The following is a 17,202-nucleotide window of genomic DNA, read 5'->3' as shown; positions in this document are numbered from 1 at the left end:
CCCTTTGCAAGCGCTATTTTTGCATTTGGGATTCATCATCCCAAATGCAAAAATCGGTAATAGCGATTTCGCTATTTTGCGAGGAATTACATTTAAGGAATCTCTATTTGAGATTCCTTAAATGCAATTCATCATCCATTTAAAATTTGCAAATTCGCAATTTCGGCCCGCTATTTACCGCGAGGTCAAACCTCGTGGTAAATAGCGAAAACTCAGAAAAATGCTTTTAAAAGCATTTTTCTGAGTTGCATGTTGCACACACACATGTCCTTTGGACATGTGTGTGCTCAACACCTGTTTAAATTAGCATTTAAGGGGTGCTACAGGGTGTCCTCTGGACACCCCTGGCACCCTTAAAATCGCTATCTTATTTGCGATTAGCTTATTGCTAATCGCAAATAAGGAATACTCCCCATTCATTCCTATGGGCCTTTTGGCCCATAGGAATGAATGGAGAGTTATTCCTTATTTGCGATTAGCAATTTGCTAATCACAAATAAGGAATCTGTAGGAATCGCAAAAAATGTTTCTATTCCTACATGAATCCCGTTTTGCGAGTCTGGAATAGCGATTCCTTATGATTCGCTATTTCAGACTCGCAAAACCTCCCAATGATGAATCAGGCTGTTTGTCCCTGTAGTGCCAATCTCTGAAATAGATACTTGCCTCGTGCAATTTTCACTTTCTCCACCCCTTGCTGTCCTTGTCACTCTGGATCAAACAAATATTTACAGTCTGGCTTCATATTAACAGTGGAAAGGGCATTTTTACTGGATGACACATTTGAATGCAGAAGTTTTGCATAACTTTGTATTTTAACCTTACGTATGAATAACACATGACATAACCAGCATCAACCACTGGTGCAGTCAATAACACCTGCTAATTGTCTGCCCCCCACAGTCATGTGCTAGAGCGGAGACACAAAGCTGCTGCTCACACGGAGAAGGAGCCGACGGGCCTTTATCCCAAATATAAGCAATAAATACTTGGAAACCATTTTAGTCCTGCCGGATAGGGCCCATGTCTGCATAACAATTGCTATCATTTCTTTAAAACACATACAGGCATATGCATCGAAGTAAATACCGGGAGCAAAGGGGCAGATTCTCAGAATCTGCCCCTTTGCTCCCGGTATTTTTGCATTTGAGATGCATCATCCCAAATGCAAAAATCGCAATTTAAGGAATCTCTAAATTGAGATTCCTTAAATTGCGATTGCTTTTAAGGAATCCCAAATTGAGATTCCTTGAATGCAATGCATGAAAGTAAAAAAAATAGCGAATTCGCTAATAAGAGTAGCAAATTACCATGAAGCTGAACTTCATGGTAATTTGCTAAAACTTTGAAAAAAGCACTTTTGTGCATTTTTCAAATTTCATGTTGCGCACACACATGCCCTTAGGGCATGTGTATTTGTGCACAGATCGATCTCAGGGGTCGAACAGGGTGTCATTTTGACACCCTTGCACCCTTGAAATTGCATGAGCAATTTGGGAGTACCTACTGGTACTAGCAAATTAGGCCCATAGGAATGAATGGGACAGCATTCCTTAATTGCGACTAGCAATTTGCGAGTAGCAATTAAGGAATGTTTAGGTATCGTAGCGATTCCTACATGCATAGGCTTTTGCTATTCCTAAATAGCGATTCCTTAAAAATCGCTTTTTAGGAATAGCAAAAGGCTACGTTGATGCATCTGTCAGATAGAGTTTCTTTCAAATATACAGAAGTGTATTTATCTCTCGCCCCTTGCTCAGAGCTTTGTGGTTCATCATTCTTCCTCCATTGCAACACATGAGGGACTATTTTACATCTTAAAAGCACACTTAATCATCAGATATTACATTTTTATCTGAAAGCAGCATGTTTTTCTTTTTGTAAGACAAACCTGTCGGCTTTGACAATGTCTGTTTCTCTGGTTTTTCCTGGCCTTGGCAGTAGGGTCCTACGCCTGCCCCCTGAATCTTCCCAACGTGCCTGCCTCGGCCCTGCTCTTTTGCCAAACCTTTTTGCAGCCTGCTTCTGGGCACTCATGTGCTCTGCACCCCTGCCCAGTCTTAAAAGAATCTGTTTCTCTTTCATTGACAAATGGAAACCGAATGTTTTAATGGGGTTAAAATGTGGGCAATTAAAACCAGTTAAAAACCACCTTCTAAGCCTTCTCACTGGCCTAAGGAACCTAAACATCCATAAAGATTGTGCACATAAAGTCCGGGGATTAATTTATATGCTTTCCGCTGAAGGAGTGTTTGTGGAGCAGGAAAACTCGTTTGCCCTACAGCTTTCTTTAGTGGTTTAGTGCATAGCTAGTTGGGTTACAGAGAGTTTGTGGTGTGTTTGCTGGATTTTGTACAGTGGTCGCTGTATGCAGAGACTTGTTAACATTGCTAGAAAGCAGTGTTGCCTTAAGTTGAAGATGGAGCATGCACTGGCCAGAAACCGATCCAAAAAGCTCTCTTAACAACTCCTTTGCAAGGACTGGTGCTGCTAACCAAGAGTAAACATCTTTTTTTTAATTTTATTTTTCATAATCCATCAAGTAACATCTTTTATGATTAAATTTACGAGATGTGAAGCATTTTTAAAAGGATGTGCAATTCAAACAAAAATATCTGTTAACGCTTTGCTTTTTCAGTTGATCTCAGAATCTTTTTAGAACGTCCGATATTTCTCAGAACAGGCAGTTTGGCACAAAAGAAACACAATTTGGGAACTTCTGTGTAAAACAGGAAGGCTTTAAATGATCTGAGATAATAGCCATCTCAGAACAGACTATATTACCAAGGACACACAGATACGCCCACCCACTCGCACGCACTCACCCGCTCACACACACACACAACACAAATAAGGGGCAGGCAACAGGAAAACAAATATATACCAGCACAACCCCAAAATGCCATTGAGAAGGATACTGGAGAACAATGGATTGTCCAAACCTTTAAACTATTTCTTTTTAGCACCCGTACAATAAAACTGTAGCATTTACAATAATGATAAAAAACAAATCTCAGTTCAAAACAAGTTAAAGTGCCGTCTGTTTTGCGCCACACGACACATTGCTATCTGTCTTTTAACCCTTTCTATGCTGATGACGGAGCCGCTCCGTCATCAGCTGCGGTGGCGCTGTGCTGATGACGGAGCGGTTCCGTCATGGCCCGGCCACCGCGCCTGCGCGGCGCGTTCTATTGAGTGGGCGGGGCCATGACGGAACTGCTCCGTCATGAGCACAGCCCACCGCGGCTGATGACGGAGCGGTTCCGGCATCAGCATGCGGCCGCCGAGCAGCCACCCCGCCCACTTAGCGCTGCGGCGGAATAGCCGCCGCAGCGATGTGGTTAACAAGGGTTCATTTTTCATTATATTTGTGTAGTTAGCTCGCACTCTCGCTGTTAGAATGGCTTTAAAAATAGCATTTACTATAAAAGTAAGAAGTGTATTAGAGAAGGAGGATTTGGGAGAGAGGTACAGGAAGGAACACCCCTGTTTTGTCACCCCTTTCCTGCAGTCACTGCTTTATGGTTTGCAAACAGATGCATTTTAGTGTTTTTCATGTTTCAAAAGTCTACACTGCACCTTATCTCAGGACTTCCTCTATAAGGTCTGTCTTTAACAATCTGTCACGACTCCAGGAAGACTACATAAATTGACCCCCGGAATACAAGGTGCTCTATTTAGCAATAGCCATCTCTTCACAGACAAGTAGAATAATTGCAGTATCCACATTTTTTCTGTCACTAGGTTTGTTCAAGAAAATGTGCCCCTTTCTCTTTCCGACTTAACCATCTTTGCTACCTATTTGAGTAAATGGACATTTATTGTTCAACGCATCAACCTGCAGTGCTGATAGTTTCTAAAGCATCCACAATACCTCAAGCCAGTTTTTCCTTTCAATGCATCTCAGGTGAACACTGGCTCGATAGTCAAACGTTTAGGAGGCCGAGGAGCTGCTCTAACAGTGGCTGATGTGGTAAAGTACAGAATACATGTTTACATACACATTTTTATTATAGTTATGAAGTAGGATCTTGTCAGTTTGAGTTTGACCCGTATCGATTATACGATGTTCTAGTTTGCACAGTATCTTCTTGTATGTTGCTTACGTTTCATTTAAGAGTATATAAGTATGGCTGATACAGTATATTCTGATATCTATATACTCATGTTAATGTATCTTCTTCCTCAGTAATATTCCCTGAAGAAGGACACTATGCCTGAAATGCACAGGAGAATTAACGCCAGAGAATTGAGAAATGGATAAAAATATGTGAATACAACATAAAATCAATGAATTTAAATTGATCAAATAAACAATTTAATCAAATTGAACTTTAAGAACCTTTTTGTGGAGCACTTGGGAGGTACACCCAGGCACAAGAAGGTGTGCGTTAAGGGATGGTACCAACTGTCAGCTGGTACCACATACTGACCTATTGATTCAACACCTTGGACCCAAGGCGTTACCTCAGCAGCACCCATAAATTAAGAAACACAGGAGAACCATAATAATTAATAGGTTGTGCACAAATCAATTACATTTTTTGTAAAGTCCAGAATCCCATCTGTGAGCAGTCAATGCTTATTTTAAACAATATCAGCTCTCAGTTCTTCCTTTTGATCTACCATGTGTAAACAAATAAATCTGGAAGGCAACTGGTTGGGTGCCAAAGGGTACAGCTAGTGTTTTTTTCGGCACCCGATAAAAAACACGAGATACCACTAACATAAATAGGAAGAAGTCACCCTGTCTGACCATAATAACTCATAAGGTATTATCTGTGCCTTTTAGGTTCATAGGCACTTTCTAATGGTATCCACAAGCGAAACCTTCAGAAAAAAAAGAAAAGCTACAGCCACCACAGCGCGTACAGAAACCTCTGGTGTTGCAGAGGGACCTTTCCTAACCTAGTATAATTTGATGGTCTGGATATCCAACCATTACACTCACTCAAACTCTACAGTTTTATCACCTATCTTGAATACTCTTGTATACATGAAAGGGATTTGGCCCTTTTCCATCAATTTCTGAATTGCACTACTCTCGACATGTGACCCTGCGCCAGGCAATATAAACTATAGATGAATCGATTACAACTAAGTGTCAAAGATTTAAAATGGGTCATGGACAAAATAAATCAACTATTGCTTAGGTCTCCACTTTGCTAATCAAGGTGGCTCTGCAAAATGTCTGTAGGCAAAATACAGAGTAGACACTGTACCTCCTCCAATCAAATCTCATTAATTGTACATATAAAATGGAGAATGCATGAATTTTGTTTGGTGTGGAAGCTTTCAGGAAGAAACAAGACAGCGAGAGTGAGTGCTACAAACCCATCGCACATATTTTTTTATTCTGTTTGACCCAGTGACTGTTGGAAGATTCACCAACTCTGGTTCTGGCCAGCACAATCAGATCCTTCTTACGAGGAATCCACCATGCAACCATGAACCAATGGGAAACACAGATAGGAGAGTAAGGAATCTAGCTTTTTTGCTTCTGTTCATTCTCCTAGTTTTCATCCAGACCTCCAATGAGGGTTGCGGAAACACAGAAGCCGAGGCGGTGACTCCAGCAATTCCTTGCACTGCAGCCTGTATTGCAAAACTCTTCAGATGGCCTCAAATATAAAGAGTAGTGCTAGTGTCTCTCTTTTTATCTTCACCAGTTATAACATGTGAATGTTAACAGATGGAGAAAATAACTAAACAGCCAAAAGACTCCAGTCACCAATGCTGGTGTTTGTAGGCTGCTCCCGAATAGTTCATTTTATTGCCTCTTGTTGCGATCAGATGCAGCAGGCCCTGAGCTCAAGTTCACTTTCCTTGTCAGCTGCTTGCTGTCTGAAACTCTACTGAGGATCCCAGAAGTTTCATTAGCTCAGGCTCGTATCTCACAAGCTCCAAAGTCTCTCCATCATCTTGGGTCCACTGCTCAGGGCTTTCAGCTAACAACTGGCTTGTGGACACCGGTCTGTGGAACTCGTTCTTCTGCAAACTGGTCATTTCAAAGTGCGGGAATCGGGCTTGGAAAATCCGAGATGAAAGTTTCAGTTTCTTGAGCACATCAGAAAGTAGGAACCAATTGCTGGACCCGCAGGAAACCGACACTTGTAGGTTGTAGCAGGAAAGTAATGGTGTGTCCGAGAATTCAAATAAGAAGCAGTCTGATTCTTCCGGTGCTTCGTCCTGGTCCAAGTTCTCTGGAGGTGTGAGCAGAATGTTTTCTTCCAAAACAGAGCTGCTATAAAAAAAAGTCCCAGAAAATGTGAGGATCGCCATCAGAACGGCCTCTAAGATCATCGAGGTAATCAGTTAGATACTGTTTCATAGCATCACTGCTTGCTAGTTTCATTGCTGTTTGTCCTGAGTATGTGGTAAACCAAATTTGTCCCACAAATATACCACTAAGTTGGTGAAGAGTGGAATAATGGTACCAAGTTAGTTTTTCAGCATACCAATCACACAATTGTATTAGAAGCAGAAGGCTAAATTACAACGCATAGGCCAACTAATATAGTCATTAAACCACCAAGACTTACAAAATTAAACCACTATGGCACACATTTCATAATTTCAAGACAAGATAAAAAATGGAAAAACCAGAAAACAATGTTTTGGAAAAATATATATACTTTGTGTATTTATTCAAAAGTAAACATTTTATCACAGTGATAACAAATCATTTAAAAAATATACATGAAGCATATTAAACATTTCATTAAAAACATTAAAAATCACATAAAGTACTTATTTATGTGATTTTTAATTTTTAATGTGTGCCATAGTGGTTTAATTTTGTAAGTCTTGGTGGTTTAATGACTATATTAGTTGGCCTATGCGTTGTAATTTAGCCTTCTGCTTCTAATACAATTGTGTGACTGGTATTGCTAAAAAACTACCTTGGTACCATTATTCCACTCTTCACCAACTTAGTGGTATATTTGTGGGACAAATTTGGTTTACAATATATCTCCCCTGTCCCAAAGTTGACAGATAAGGGGGCCTCCTTTTTACTTTCTATGTCCTGAGTATGTGGCCAACGTTGGATCCGCACCATAAGACAAAAGAAGCCAGACTGCCTCCAAGCTATCATTGACTGCAGCATCATGAATTGGCCTAGTTCCATCTTGAGCACTGCAATTAACATTGGCCCCGTTGTCTAGTAGCGCTTGCATTATGTCTATGCATCCTCTTGAGCATGCTTCATGAAGTGCTGTATAACCAGCATTATCACGGCGATTCACATCTCCCAAGTCTTTCTGGAGGCAGTACAAAACGATTTCCATGTACCCTAATCGTGCAGCGGGCTGAAGGAGTGTTTCTCCAGCATTTTTGTTTACAATCAATCTGCGAGCCTCGGGTGGGACAAGCTGGGTGTTGGATGAGTCTGGAGAACCAAAGGCGCTAACCCGCACTCGCTTGCAAGGTGTGCCAACAGCCTGAGTCTTCTTGGGAGGTGGATATTTCACTGCCACAGTTTTAGGTGACGATCCCCGCCGCCTCCGCTTAACCTTTCCATCCTCATCTGTGTTGTCTCCAAGGTGCTTAGTTTTGAATTTGCGTTTTCCAGATGGTGTATCCAGGCCTGGAAGAATGGCAAAGTCCTCAAGTTCCTCCTTATAAAAGTGTCTCTGTAACTCTTGAGGGAAGGGGGGCAGCCTGCTCCTCAAACACAGGTTTGAAGCACCCAGAACCGGTGATCGTTAACTCTTGTTTCAATCTGGTATCGGAGACTGCTTTGGCTTTCCTTCTTTTGTAGCAGTGGGCCATCTCCAACTCTTTCTCTCGTTCAGTTAGGTATTCTCCATTCTGGTACTTCCCGTTCTTCTGCCGTCTCCTCTTTCTCTTTTTCATATGCCCATCAACCTCCTCATCACTTTCAAAGAGCGTCCAAAACGAGCCAACAGGTTCAACCTTTTGGGGAACCTCACGTGCCCGTCTCAGGTTGTGGGATGGGCAAGAGATTTCCTCTTGCTTGGGTTCTTCTTTTATTTTCCGCTGCTGGTATCTGTTCACCCCATACACTTTCATTCCTCTCCTCCTCTTTGAAAGCAGAACATCCTCCAGTGGTGGAAGCACCTCATCCAAAAACGCAATCACCAAAGCAAAGGCCTCACATATCTCTGAAAGAATTGACTCAGCCCGCAATAAATCTAAAGAAATCTTCAAAATTATGAACGACTTTTCATCAGATCACAGAGTGCTCCCTACTCAGGCCCCTACCCAAGAAACCTGTAATGTGCTCAACACCTTCTTTATCCAGAAAATTGTAGATATTAAGAATGCTATCTCTCCCTCCATCCCTGCCAGCTCATCAGACTCCGTCTCTCTCAATCCCTGTTCCCTCTCCCAGCTCCCAGCAATCACCCCCAGTATTCTTTCAGAGCTCACTACCCGCATCAAATCAGGATCTCCTAAGGACTGCTGTCCCCCTCCAGTCCTGAGAGCGGTCTTCTCAGCCTTACCCGACAGTATTCTTCCCCTTCTGAACGCCTCCCTGAGCACTGGTACGGTCCCCAGCGCGTTCAAGGAGGCCATATTAATCCCCGTCCTGAAGAAAGCGGGAGCTGACCCCGCTAACCCTGCTAACTACAGGCCCATCTCCCTTTTGCCCTACACCTCTAAACTCCTGGAGGCTCATGTGACCACTTGCCTATCGGCATTTATAGAGAGTTCTGGCTTCTTGGAACCTAACCAAGCAGGCTTCAGGCCAGCACACTCCACTGAAGCAGTCATCCTGAAAGTCCTCGACACTCTCCGGGAGAATGCTGACAGGGGGTCCCCGCATGCACTGGTTCTCCTGGATTTATCGGCCGCTTTCGACACGGTGGACCATGACATCCTTCTCCACCGTGTCAGACAGGCGGGCATCCAGGGCCCCGCCCGGGAATGGATTAAGTCCTTCCTCTCAGGCAGAGTGCAAACAGTCCATCTAGGCCCCTTCACAGCAACCCAGGTACCTACTACTTGTGGTGTACCGTAGGGATCCGCCCTTTCACCATTATTGTTTAATTTATACCTCCGGCCATTAATCCATTCACTGAGAAACTGGAAATGCACTGTCCTCAACTATGCAGACGACATGCAGATCATCTTTCCCTTAGACACCCCTGATGCCGCATCTGTTTTTTCAGGCAGTGATGCTTCACATCCAACAATGGATGATTTCCAACCAGCTCAAATTAAATCCGGAGAAAACGGAACTCATTTAGCCTGGTACCAGCGCGGCACTTGGGGGCCCACACTTATGGCCTAAAGAGCTAGGTACACCTCCAAGCCCGTCAAGCTCGGTAAAAAACTTGGGCGTCACCATTGACATCGACCTCTCTCTTAAAACCCATGTCGGAGCCATCATCTCGGCCAGCATCTTCCAGTTACGAAAAATGCGTAAAATCTCCCACCTTCTCTCACATGATGCTCTGGTGCAAGTTGTCATTTCCCTTGTCCTATCCCGTCTTGACTTCTCCAACTCTCTTCACTGGGGCCTACCTAAGTCCCTGCTCCATCGTCTCCAGATGGTACAGAACCAGGCAGCAAGGCTCATTTATAGAGCCCCCAAAAGGCAATCAGCAAGACCACTTCTGTCCAAGCTACACTGGCTGCCTATCGAACAAAGGGCTGCTTTTAAAATCGGCTGCCTAATTTACAAAGCCCGGCAGTCCAAGTGCCCGGCCTTCCTGAAATCTCTCATCACCTCGCATTGCCCGGCCCGTAATCTCCGATCTGCTCATCTTCACCTTCTAACCATCCCGGTGGTTAAACTAAAGAAACTGGGTGGTCGCAGATTCAGCTATCTGGCACCCAAATTGTGGAACTCCCTCCCTCTACGTATCAAGACCTCTGACACCCTCCTGAGCTTCAGGAAGAGCTTAAAAACCTGGCTCTTCTCGAATTCCCTCTAGTCCATCACCCTCTATCCCAATCTCAGTGCCAGGAAACCTACGGTGTCAGTGCGCTCTATAAGTGTAGCTTAACATTAACATTAACATCCAAGGCATGATCACACTCAGCTGCTATACTAGCAAAAGAACTGTTTGCGCTTCCTGACCCAGTCCCTGCTCCATCATTCTACTGCAAGTTCTACTGGTTAGGACCACAGGGATAAGATCTCGGAAATTGTTCTTGGGTCTCTTCTCAGGGTAACCTTCTTCCTGGTCAAGAGGCTCAATCTTTACAGCCTTTCGACTGCGACTTTTGATGGCACCTGACTCCTTCACAGGAGGTGTGATGGACTGGCTGTTCTTTCCACTGGCTCCCTTCAGGCTGAATCGCCTTTTCCTCCGCTTCCTCTTGTAAGGTTTGCTAGACACTTCGTCATCTTCCTTCATTTTGCATTTTGATTTCTTTTGAGCCCTCTTCCCAGAGAGGTCCTCCATCTGCCGCTTTGATTTGCGTTTTATTCCCACCTTCTTGCTCTCTTTTTAGGTTTTGCCTAGCGGAAGCTGCGCTCTGCGCAGCTTTTTCGCGCAGGCGAAATCCTGTTGAGAACTGTAGGGTGCTTTGGGTCGGCCCTCGTCGTTGATTGGCTGGCTCCGTAAACGGAGCCTTGCCATTGGACGAGGGGCCTGTCCGTCAATGCCGGACCAGACACGGGGGCGTTCCCGACATTCTTTGGCTTTTGCCGACGTCACGGGACGCCGGGAACGCCCCCGTGTCTGGTCCGGCATTGCCGGCACTTCTGCGTCTCTCCTAACCCCGTGACTGGCCGGCCGGCCAATCCTAGCGCGGCCGGCCGGAAGTGCCCGCCCCCCGCAGCCCGGGGGAAGAAGGAAGACGGCAAGCAGTATGGCGGCGCCCGCGGGGCTCCCGTGGCCTGGAGGGAACCGCCGCCGTCGATGTTGCCGGTCTCCCATGCCGAAGAGGGAGACCGGAGAAGTGCCGCCGTCGCAAGGTGCAGGTGAGTCAAATTTGTGCTCCCGTCCCCGTTCCCGCCCCCCTCCCGCTGGTGACCGCTCCCCGCAGACTCCCCTCCCCCTGGTCTCCGTTGTTCCCACCCCCTCTCCTGCTCGCAGCGTCTCCCGTCCCCGTTCCCGCCCCCCTCAGCCGGGCAGATGTTGAATGGCTGTGTCCGACAGGAAGGGGCTCAGGGGGATGGAGCTGTGTGCACGGAGGGGAGGGTAGGATAGGGGAGAGGGGTCAGATGGGGAGAGGGGTCAGATGGATAGAGGTCCCTGGAGGCCCGAGGGAGCAAGTCAGGATAGCAAATCGGAATGGGGGAGGGGCTTGGGGGGGGGAGACAAGGCACTGCTGTGAGCAGTGGAGTTAGGGGCGCTAGCGCTGGCTAACAATGAAGGGGTGGGAGGAGGTAGACTAGGGTGCTGACTGTGATGACTTGACTCGGTCACAACGGGCCATGAGGGCTAATTATTAGTGAGAAATAAGGTATCTGGGAGGGGGGCATTTCTAGCCGCTATACGGTCAGAGAATGGCGGTGGAGAGGAAGGATCTGGACTCTGGTGCCATTGACCATGTGCCTGCTACAATCGCTTGGTAACTGTACTCCTGTAAAGCGCTCTTACGCCACTTGACCATGTACCTGCTGTAATTGTTTGGCACCTGCACTCTTTTAAAACGTTCTGGTACTTCCAGGCCACGTGCCTCCAATAATTGTTTGGCAATTGTACTTCTGTGAAGTACTATGGTGCCAAGTGACGTGACCATCTGCCTGCTATAATAGTTTGGTACCTGTGCTCTACTCCTGTAAAGCGCTCTGATGCATCCGGCCATGTGCCTGCTATGATAGTACTCCTCTAAAGCGCCCTTAAGCCTCCGGCCATGTGCCTGCTATAATAGTTTGGTGCATGTACTCCTGTAAAGCGCTCGAATGCCTCCGTGCCATGTGCCTGCTATCATAGTTTGGTGCCTGTACTCCTGTAAAGCGCTCGAATGCCTCCGTGCCATGTGCCTGCTATCATAGTTTGGTGCCTGTACTCCTGTAAAGCGCTCTGATGCATCCGGCCATGTGCCTGCTATGATAGTTTGGTGCATGTAAAGCGCTCGAATGCCTCCGTGCCATGTGCCTGCTATCATAGTTTGGTACCTGTACTACTGTAAAGCGCTCGGATGCCTCTGTGCCATGTGCCTGCTATCATAGTTTGGTGCCTGTACTCCTGTAAAGCGCCCTTAAGCCTCCGGCCATGTGCCTGCTATAATAGTTTGGCACCTGTACTCCTGCCAGGCGCCCTGAGGCCCCCGCTATATATAAGCACATCAATAAATAAGCGAGGTCGGGGCGCTGCCTGCTCTGCGCCTGCTCGCGGCACTAAGACCCGGGAAGCTGCCTGGGCCTGCCTGCCGCAGCCCTGCCTGCTGTGGCACACGCGCTGCGCTCTGCCTGCTCGCCTGCTGCCTGCCCCGGCTCCGGCGGAGCAGGTGTGGTGGAGGATGGCGAGGCGGCGCAGGCAGCAGCAGCAGCCCGGGGAGGGGGGCGGGGGGGGCTGTGGAGGAGTGCAAGGGAGGGGCCGGGGAGTGCCTGCTCCGGAGCCCTCGTGGGGCAGAGATTAATGTGTGTTTATACATGTAGACAAACCTGCGAGCGGAGCGCCGTGTGCCTGTGTGCGTGTGTGTGCGTGCCTGTGTGAGTGAGTGCCTGCTGCTGCCTGCCTGTCACGGCGCAGGGAGTGCGGGGAGCAGACGGGAGGGCACCAGGCAGCAGCGGCAGCGATGGTACTCATTCTCAACCACATCCTCATCGCAGTCCTTCAATTTTTCAGACGGGGCCAGCAGGTCTTCCTGAAGGCGGAGGAGAAGCCGGCATGCTCGCTTGGGTATCCATGGAAATACAACTTGTATAGGCAACTTCAAGATAAACCTGATAACCACAATCTTGCTCTGTATAGTTATTTTAAGGCTAGTTAAATGGTTTACATAGCACCTCTCTTTTTGGATCAGCAAATTGGTTTAGAAGTTCAGGGATGCAAACTACTTTCTCGGACCCTGTTGCTTGCTTGTGACCCTGTTTTCGTGCCTCTGTTGCCTGCTTGTGACCCTGTTTTCGTGCCTCTGTTGCCTGCTTGTGACCCTGTTTTCGTGCCTCTGTTGCCTGCTTGTGACGCTGTTTTTGTGCCTCTGTTGCCTGCTTGTGACCCTGTTTTCGTGCCTCTGTTGCCTGCTTGTGACCCTGTTTACGTGCCTCTGTTGCCTGCTTGTGGCCCTGTTTACGTGCCTCTGTTGCCTGCTTGTGGCCCTCTTTACGTGCCCCTGTTGCTTGCTTGGGACCCTGTTGCTTGCTTGTGACCCTGTTGCTTGCTTGTGACCCTGTTTTCGTGCCTCTGTTGCCTGCTTGGGACCCTCTTTTCGTGCCACTGTTGCCTGCTTGGGACCCTGTTTTCGTGCCTCTGTTGCCTGCTTGGGACCCTGTTTTCGTGCCTCTGTTGCCTGCTTGTGACCCTGTTGCTTGCTTGGGACCCTGTTGCTTGCTTGTGACCCTGTTGCTTGTTTAATTCTGTTTTTAACTTTGGCTTTTGTAATTCCACTGAAATTATTCACTGGCATCCATTCTGCTCTGCTGCGTGAAGTGGGTGACCCGTAAGCCTCATCACCATCAGTCTTTTCAATTTTCACTTTCTTCAAGTCCACTTCATGCACACAGTGCACAGGCTGATTGAATGTGCTATCTTCATTTACACTTTTGCTGCGACTGTGCCGGGACATCTTATCTTCTGGATCTTTTAGGGCATGGTCTTGATTTAGCAAAGGTGGGTCTTGGACATTTCTGAAGTTATGGGAATGGTTTGTGGGTTGATCATGTGATAAATAGGTAGCCAACACTTTGTTTTTGGGTTTTGTGTCCCCCGATTTCCGACCACAGTTCATTTTGAAGCCATCAATCTGCCCAATGTTAGTCTTACTTTCTTCAGCTCTGCCACTTTTACGGTCTTGTTCATTGGTTGCTTTTTTCATAACAGTACTCGTGCTCTTGCTACTTATATTACATCCCATGGTGACTCCTCCTTTTGGCAAATTTGAATGAACAAACTTTGGGTGATCATCTGCTCTCAATTACAAGCCCGGAGAGCTTCACTTATTACGGGTTCTGTGTGCACAGGTTTGCACATCACACCTTTTGCTTTGGGGTCATCTTTCAGAGAAGTTGATACAACTGTTTGTGAATGACCTTCCGAACTCCTTTCACTAGACCTTCTAACGGGTAATACAGTGGTGTCGGAAGGTTTGGGGTTGGGCAGCAGGGTGCATTCGCCATCTGAAGACGGCATTTTAGAAGCAGTAGATGGATTCTGGATAGGCTGCCCAGTAGTTGAGATACCAGTTGATACAGAGACCTGATATGTAGGCCAACTAACTGGTAACACACGGGGAGAGGAGGAGTTTCCATTCCCTGGACACCTAGTTTGAACAGTTGCTTGTACTGGTGCAGTCCACAAGGTGGTTTCTTTTGCAGCACACACGGAGGTCATAGAAGGAATCGGTCCAAAAAGGAAGGGTCGGTTAACTTGTTGTCCTTCTACCGTGGTTCGAAGGGCTTTCTTCGCACAGGGGGCTGGATTTTTTTGCTCCCCCTGATCTATGATAGAGATGGATTCTTGTTTGGCCAAATGCCTCGAATCGCTATTAATTTCCACATTGGAATCTTTTCTGATAAGTAGCGAGGCAGGAACAGGGTTAGCCACCCCCACATAGGTTCCGAGTATAGTGCCAAGCAGAGCGTTTTAACTAAGATGTAGAGGAGGTCAAGACCTGAGAAGAACGAGTGTCACCATTCATCATGTACTCTGGAAAAAGTACATAGGATGCAGTAGCACCAAGACCTGAAGTCCCAGTGCTGCTAGTGTAGCTGCTCTGCAAATGACGACGACTGCTGCAATCAGACTTCGACAGGACAGTGGAGAGAACAGCTTTTCCACTTGTGTGGACTGGAGTTAATACTGGCATAGGAGGAGTTTTGCGTTGGTTGGGGGGGGTATGTTTTTGGCGGTTAGACTTGGAGGAAAGATCAAGAGGCATTTCATTACAATCTTGTGGAGAAACCATCTCACGGTCAAGCTGTGGAGGTGATTTCATGGGGGAAAAAGAACCAGAAGCTCCATCTGTATTCTGATCGATGTGACCTGGTACCCTATTCAATGAGTTGATGCTCAGCAAAGAAATAGGACTTCCACAACCTGCGGGAAGAGATGAATGGGATGATAGACACTGCTTGTTGGGAAGTGCTGTTGATGAAGTACAATCTGCATAAGAAGGAGGACAGTCCATAACAGTTGTGACATTGTTAGTAATGCTGGGCGATGAGGAGGGTGCAGAAGTGATGATCTTGCTGATTTCCATAGAAGATACCTTGGGATCAGAAGTTAGGTGTCTTCCCTCTGTAGAGGCAAAGGCATATGGATGCAATTCTGTAGGAGCCATAATGCCAGTAAGACATCGCTCTGGAAGGTATGGTGGCAACACTGGTAGTGTAACAGAGGATGCAGGTTCTGAGCTGGGATGGTGCGGTGAGCTAAAAAACGGTGATGAATACAGCCCTGATCTTTGGACTGGGTAAGAGTATTCTGCATCATTTCAGGAACTCTGTCCATCACCACCCCCTTTTTCCAAATTCGGTTTGTCCACACTATGTGTGGGAGGGTATACTCAGACGTGAGTCCCTTGCTCATTGCACCATCAGGATTCAAGCAAACCGGGCCGACGACGGCTGAAATGCCAGAAACCGGTCCCCGGAAGCTTGTTTCCTTCCCAGTATAAGAATTGGCTTGGTAGTTTGGTTTCCAGGTTCTGAGCTGGGATGGTGCAGTGAGCTAAAAAACGGTGATGGATACAGCCCTGATCTTTGGACTGGGTAAGAGTATTCTGCATCATTCAGAAACTCTGTCCATCACCACCCCCTTTTTCCAAATACAGAGGATGCAACGCCCAGCGTGCTTGGAAGGGAGGCGACACTGAGAGACTGGCCACAACTAGAGGGTGGTATATAAACCAGCGGCTGGTTCGGTGTTAAAACTGTTCCAGATTGAAAAGGCAAAGGTCGTGTCTGCACAGCAGGGACCTGAGAAGTAGAGAAACAGATTCTGCTCATGAAAGGAGTGAGGTTGCTGAAGCCTGAAGAGACAACCGGATGGATGCCCATCAGTGGTTGTCCTGCCAACTGTACCCCAGAATTCAGTGCACTCTTGAGGTTTGGAGAGTGTTCAGCTTCTACTGACTGGAGATTAGCGGAAAAAGCTTCTGCCTGGTTTCCTGTGGGTAGGGCTGGTGTTCTGATGGATTCAGAACTTGAGGTCCTGACAATGTAAAATCAAGCATAATTAAATCGTCTTCACTTTTCAAAGGCAACTCTTTATCACTGGTGTCTGGTGCGATCAGCTTTCCTGCACAATCAAGTCTTCGAGGATCTGGTGGCCTCTCCAGTTTTTTGTGCCCCGTTTTTGCTTCCACATTGCTTTCTTCATCGACCATTTATGCATTCCTGCAGTTATCTGTTGTGAGCGCCACCTTGGACAAGCCACTGTTTCCACAATCATCTTGTGATCCCACACCCTGCGAGATGCCAGTCTTGGAATCCACACCAGACAGAGAGGTTATTCGGTAATAATCTTTATTACACAAAGTCCAACTCTTCCTCGTTACAGCCCTTGCATCACGAGGGCGAATTCGTGTCATGGAGACAGGAAACCACACTTGTCCTGTCTTCGTTGATGCCACACATCCGGATCCAGTCAGCAGCGGTCCAGCTGTGCAATCCGTTGTACAGCGGCGTCGCTGATATCATGACAAGTTCGCCCTTCAGGCAATCCGACAGTTCTCTATTGCCCCGGAGAACTGTCTTACGACATTGGGCACTCCACCCGCGGAGCAGAGCTCGGGCACCGACCCCCCGCCCTGGGCGGCTGCAGGCATCCCATCACCGGAGTGCGGCGCGCGGCGCCGGAGCCCGGTTCTATCACCTCACGGCGGAGAGCGCCGAGCACGGCCTCCTAAACATCTTTTTCAGATTAGGGAGACCCAGTGTAGATGACAATCAGGAAGAAGGAACTTTCAAACACTCCTGTTTAGCGCGGAGATGTTAGTTTTTCCCAATCCACTGTAAGCAAGGGCATTATTCAGGGTGTTAAGAGTTTTAGCTGCAAAAAAAAAAACAATTTAAAAGCATAAATATAATCTAAAACTCGTGGTTGCCTCTTTTTGTCCCATCATCCATAGCAGGTTTCTCTTGCACAACATGATGCTAAGTGTCTGCTGGCC

General features: G+C 46.9%; 1 protein-coding gene and 1 pseudogene across 2 annotated transcripts in view; both read right to left on the bottom strand.

Moving 5' to 3' along the window:
* Window positions 1-17,202, bottom strand: part of GPR146 (G protein-coupled receptor 146) — a 148,197-nt gene that overhangs the window by 88,006 nt on the left and 42,989 nt on the right. The window lies entirely within an intron of this gene.
* On the bottom strand, window positions 5,597-16,796 carry LOC147684727 (BCL-6 corepressor-like protein 1; annotated as a pseudogene). Its single transcript, XR_015300743.1, has 5 exons — window positions 15,874-16,796; window positions 13,443-15,437; window positions 9,985-10,426; window positions 7,036-8,082; window positions 5,597-6,374 (listed from the first exon to the last, which is right to left on the bottom strand). The product of XR_015300743.1 is annotated as a BCL-6 corepressor-like protein 1 (transcript).

Source organism: Lissotriton vulgaris, chromosome 10 (assembly GCF_964263255.1).
Source record: "Lissotriton vulgaris chromosome 10, aLisVul1.2, whole genome shotgun sequence".
In the NCBI taxonomy this organism is placed as follows: domain Eukaryota; kingdom Metazoa; phylum Chordata; class Amphibia; order Caudata; family Salamandridae; genus Lissotriton; species Lissotriton vulgaris.
The sequence above is the reverse complement of the archived record's forward strand: the minus strand, read 5'-3'. Positions and strand labels throughout refer to the sequence as shown.